We start from the raw sequence: 5,755 nt of genomic DNA, 5'->3' as shown, positions 1-5,755 counted from the left end.
CCGAGTGGTAGGCCAGCCTTCCACTCGGGGGCTTAGCTGCAGTCCAAGCACTCGCCTAAGTTTATCAAAATCCTACCGAGTGGTAAGCCAGCCTTCCACTCGGGGGCTTAGCTGCAGTCCAAGGGCTCGCCTAAGTTATAAAAATCCTACCGAGTGAAGAGCAACCCTCTCACTCGGAGGCTTAGCTGCAGCCTCGTGCTCGCCTAAGTTATAAAAATCCTACCGAGTGAAGAGCAACCCTCTCACTCGGAGGCTTAGCTGCAGCCTCGTGCTCGCCTAAGTTATAAAAATCCTACCGAGTGAAGAGCAACCCTCTCACTCGGAGGCTTAGCTGCAGCCTCGTGCTCGCCTAAGTTATAAAAATCCTACCGAATGAAGAGCAACCCTCTCACTCGGGGGCTTAGCTGCAGTCCAAGCACTCGCCTAAGCTGTGAAAATCCTACCGAGTGAAGAGCGATCCTCTCACTCGGGGCCTTAGCTGCAGCCTCGCGCTCGCCTAAGTTATCAAAATCCTACCGAGTGGTAAGCCAGCCTTCCACTCGGAGGCTTAGCTGCAGCCCAGCGCTCGCCTAAGCACAGGCACCTTGCTTTGAACCTGCAAAAGACATTTTGAGCCGAAGGCAATCATATTCAAGCGCCAAATTCAAGTTTGAATCGATATCTAAAGGAACCGAAAGTGCTCAGGCGTCAAGCCTGTTAAAGTTTGTCGGTTACAATTCCACTCGGCATACCGAGGCAAATTTAAAGAGTCGAGCCAGAAGAAGTTTTTTACCCCTCCTGTGGAGGGCTGGAAGGAGCAACAAATTCATCAAGGTCAATTCCGTCGGCGATCCGAGTGGCAGCTGCAAGGAAAGTCTCCATAAAGGACCTGAAGTCGTGCTTCTTGGTATTGGCCACCCGAAGGGCCGCCAGCTTCTCCTCTCGTGCATCTTTGCAGTGGACTCGGGCCAGACACAGAGCGACATCTGCACCACACCGAGCCGAGGACTTCTTCCACTCCTGCACTCGACCAGGGATCGTGTTCAAGCGGGCCATCAGCGACTCAAGGTCATTCTGAAGTGTCTCCTCAGGCCAGAGCGTCGAGTCGATGCGAGATGTGGCGGCCTTCAGCCTTGCGAGATAGTCCACGACAGCTGCAACACGAGACTCCAGTCGGAAAACATCCATGGCAACTTCGTCGTTCACCGGAGAATTGACGGGGTCAAGGTTTGGCTCCAGTCGGCTGGTTTCCTCTTCAAAGTTTTGACAAAATTCTGCAAGGGTGATCACTAAGTCAAGGGGATAGTCGAATGGAAAAAACCACAACTGGAAATATTTGCCAAACATGGAGGTTTACCTTCAAGCATAAGAAACAGCTTCTTGGCAAGGCCACTCAGGAAGGCCTCCAGTTCAGTTTTCTTCTCAGTCAATTTGCTGACTTGGTCGGTCAAAGCAGCTTTGTTAGTTCTCAGTCGACTGACTTCCTTGTTGGCAATCCCAAGAGCAGTTTTCAGATTGGTATTGTCTTGCTCGAGCTTGGTGACTGAAGCTAACTTCTCGTCAGCAAGCTTGATCTTCTCAGCTAGCTCAAGGTCTTTCTTCTGCTGGGCCTCCCTTACCTTACCTGCAAGTCACAGCAAGATCAGATGCTGAAACAAGCAAGGGGAAAAGCAGTCGTCAGGGTCTCACCAAACATACCTTCAGTCTCCTCCTTTGCCTTTGCCAGCTTCTCCTGAACCAGCTTCAAGCTCAGCTCGACTTGAGTATGCTTCTGTTCCAGCTCTGAGTAGCGAGCCACAAGATCACAGGAGTTCTGCGAAGAACCAATCGACTAGACGTCAAACGTAACTCACTTCCGAGTGAAAAAGGGAAAAACACACGTTTCTAAGACTACAGCCGAATACAAGCATTCGACCGTAGTCTCGGGGACTACACCCAGTGGGTGCACTCAGCGTGCCCCCACTAATCCTGTTGAAGACAAAGTCGACCAGTCGACCTCAAAAAAAAAAAACAGTGTGCGAGACGCATTCTCTAAGACTGTGATCAACTGCAAGCAGTCGACCACAGTCTCGGGGACTACACCCAGTGGGTGCACTCAGCGTGCCCCCACCGGTTTGCGAAATCCAGTCGACCAGTCGACTGACAGAAAGATTGACATCATAAAGCCTAAGGCCGACTGCCAGCAGTCGACCTTAGCCTTGGGGACTACACCCAGTGGGTGCACTCAGCGTGCCCCCACCGGTTTGCGAAATCCAGTCGACCAGTCGACTGACAGAAAGATTGACATCATAAAGCCTAAGGCCAACTGCCAGCAGTCGACCTTAGCCTTGGGGACTACACCCAGCGGGTGCACTCAGCGTGCCCCCGCTAACACGGAGTTTATTCGACACACCCAGTGGGTGACTAATATAAATTCCGGAAAAGAAAAGTTTTTGGTAGCATATCCAACAGAACAAACAGCGGTCGACTGACCTGGACATTGCTTTGGAGGGCAGAACTGGCGTCATAAGCTGCCTGGCTCGCGTCCCGGATGGTCTTCAGCTGCTCCATCATGAGTCCCGCCTGGCGTATCGCCTCCTTCGCTGCGCCAGCTTGGTCCTCTGGGACGTGGTGCGTCATGAAGAGGGAAGGCTGCTGAGCACTCGTCAGTGGATTCGCGAAGGTCACCGTGTGTCGAGTGGTGTTCTCTTCCTCCACAGTCAGAATTTCAGGCGCCGGCACATCCTGAGGCACCTTACTGACGGACGCTTTCCGACTCCTCCTGTGCTTCAGCGGCTCTTCATCCTCATCATCATCAGGAAGATCGATAACAGTGTTGGGTGGAGCTGCGGAGAAGGATCAGGATCAGAGATCGCGAGTCAGTCGACTAAGAATGGTATTAAGAACACAGTACCTGGATTCGAAGTTGCTGCATCCTCCATCTCGTGGTCATCGGCCCGGGCCGAGGTCTCAGAAGTAGCAGCACTGCAACTCCAAAGGATCAGTCGACTAACCTCAGCGTCGACCAGAGATAAAGTTCGCACAGAATAAGAAAATATGAGCAACACAATTACCCTGATATGGTGGGGATGGACACCTTCATCTTCGGCAAGAGCTTGGTCGGCTTCGATGAGGCCGCCCTGGGCTGCTTCGGCGCCTTTTCAGTCGGCGCCGGAGAGGTGGTCCGAGGGCGCTTGGTCGACTGAGTGGCGGTCGCAACCCCCTTACCACGTTCGGTCGAAGGGTCGTGGACAAGCTTCGACCGCCTTTCTGAGCGCGGTGGAACGACCTCCTCCTCCTCTTCTTCCTCGTCCTCAATGTCATCTTCATCACCTTCATCATCATCATCATCGTCATCATCCCCTGCAGCATCCGAGTCCCATTCCTCCTCTTCCTGGCTCTCGCCCCCGCTCGCCTCGCCCCCGCTCGCCTCACCTTCCTCAGTCGAAGCTTGTGCCCCATTGGGCATCGAGTACAGCTCGGTGAAGGCCTAGCAGATGCCCAAACAAGGATCAGTCGACCAGTCGGCAGGGTTAGCAGAAATGAATACGACAAGGACACAATGGAAAGCAGAGCAAGTGTACCTTGTTTGGGTCGCTGTTGTGGTCGAGTGGAGGAATCCTTCTGGCTCCGCGCGGGTTGTCCCTGTTTCCGGTAACGGCTACCATCCATCTTTCCAGAGTGGCATCGTCGACTTCTTCTGGATGGACTCTAGTCTCGTCTTCGGGCCCACAGTACAACCACATGCAGTGGCTCCGGAATTGAAGGGGTTGGATGCGACGCCTGAGGAAGACCTCCAGAAGATCCATGCCCGTCACCCCCTCCCGAACCAACTGCACCACGCGCTCCATCAACATCTTCACGTCGGCTTTCTCCTCCGGAATCAGCTTCAGAGGGGAGGGCTTGTTCACTCGGTCCATGGTAAACGGAGGGAGTCCACTCGACTGCCCTGGCGTCGACTGGACCTGACAGTAGAACCAAGTCGACTGCCAACCTCTGACGGACTCGGGAAAGGACATGGGCGGGAAGGTGCTATTATTCCTCACCTGAATCCCCAGGCCCCCACACATTTGGACGACTCGGGTCTTCTCATCACCTGGGCTCGCCTTCTTCACGGTCTGAGAGCGACACGTGAAGATACGTTTGAACAAACCCCAGTGCGGTCGACAGCCCAAGAAACCCTCACACATGGACACGAATGCAGCAAGATAGGCAATGGAGTTTGGGGTAAAGTGGTGGAGCTGCGCTCCAAAGAAATTCAAGAAGCCACGGAAGAAAATGCTTGGCGGCAAGGAAAACCCACGATCAACATGAGTGGCCAGAAGCACACACTCACCCTCTTCTGGCTGTGGCTGCCACTCCTTCCCCGGCAACCTCGCAGCTCCGTGAGGGATCAAGCCCTCGTTGGCCATGTCGAGGAGGTCCTTCTCCGTGATGGTCGACTGGATCCAGTCTCCTTGGACCCAGCCTTTCGGCAGGCGGGATCTGGATGAGGACCCTCTGCGGCTGGTGGATCTCCCCTTCGCCTTCTCCGATGCCGACGCCTTCTTGGCACGCTCCAGCGCCGCCGTCTTCTCCTTGGCCATGGTCGCCGGTGAGATGCACGAAGGGAAGTGGTGCGGGGGCGAGAGCGAGCACGCTGAGCAGGGAGGAAGGAAGCAGAGGGAGAGAGGGAGAATGCTGAGGCGCAGCACAGAAATCCTCGCCGGGCACATTTATAAGGTCCCTTCCGAGTGGCTGACATGTGGGCCCGGTCGATCTAATCATATCTGGGAGCAGTTATGAGGACTGGATACGTGGCGAAAAAGGCGGCGCGGAGATCGAGGCGTCTATGCCCCGTCCCATCCGAACGCCGCGGTCTGCCCCGCTTCACGCGCGCCCCCAAATTTCGCACCCCGCGGAATCCGCGAGCAACAAATCAGTCTGTCAGACGCGGTGTTTCCGGCGATCCGTCGCTCGGAGATCGTCGAAGCTCGAAAGATCACTCGACGCAAAAATAGAATGGATCGAGTCGACCGAAGACAAATTGCTCCCTGTCAACGAAGAGATTCTTTGATCCACAACAGCGCACAACTAGAGCGCAAAGGTTAATCGGAAACGACATCAACTCCTTCTTCACTCGAAGCCTCAATCCATTCGGGGGCTAATGATGGGGTTATGTACCTAGGGTAGGGTCATGGACCTGTTCCAAGTAACTTACCCTAGGACATCCCTAGAAGAGGTCGCCTTCCAGTCGACCAACGAGGATTCACTCGACTGGCCTGAAGGACTCGACCACGAAGACTCACTCGACCACCAGGAGGTCAAGAGGCACTCTGCACCGCAACGGCCTGTAATTAAGTAAACTTTATGATAGTAAAGGCACTTTATGTGGGGCGTTACCAGTAACGCCCCAGACTTAACTCTCCTTAAACCCTCTCCTACGTGGGCTGGCTGGGGTCCTGGCGTACTCTATATAAGCCACCCCCCTCCACAGGCAGAAGGGTTCGGCACCTTGTAATCCATACATTCATAATCCACTCGACCGCCTCCGGGCTCCGAGACGTAGGGCTGTTACTTCTTCCGAGAAGGGCCTGAACTCGTACATCCTTTGTGCTTACAACCTCTCCATAGCTAGGACCTGGCCTCTCCGTACCTACCCCCCACTCTACTGTCAGGCTTAGAACCACGACAGGGTTCCCGAGCCCACCAACCGGGTGCCACTCAGTACACCGTGCCACGTGTGCCTAGTCTGTCCCAAGCCCACCCTGCCGGGTGCCACTTGGTAGAAAAATAGCACTACCTACAAATACCAGAA

The sequence above is a fragment of the Triticum aestivum genome, chromosome 1A, assembly GCF_018294505.1.
Source record: "Triticum aestivum cultivar Chinese Spring chromosome 1A, IWGSC CS RefSeq v2.1, whole genome shotgun sequence".
Taxonomy (NCBI): Eukaryota; Viridiplantae; Streptophyta; class Magnoliopsida; order Poales; family Poaceae; genus Triticum; species Triticum aestivum.
Note: the sequence above shows the minus strand (reverse complement) of the source record.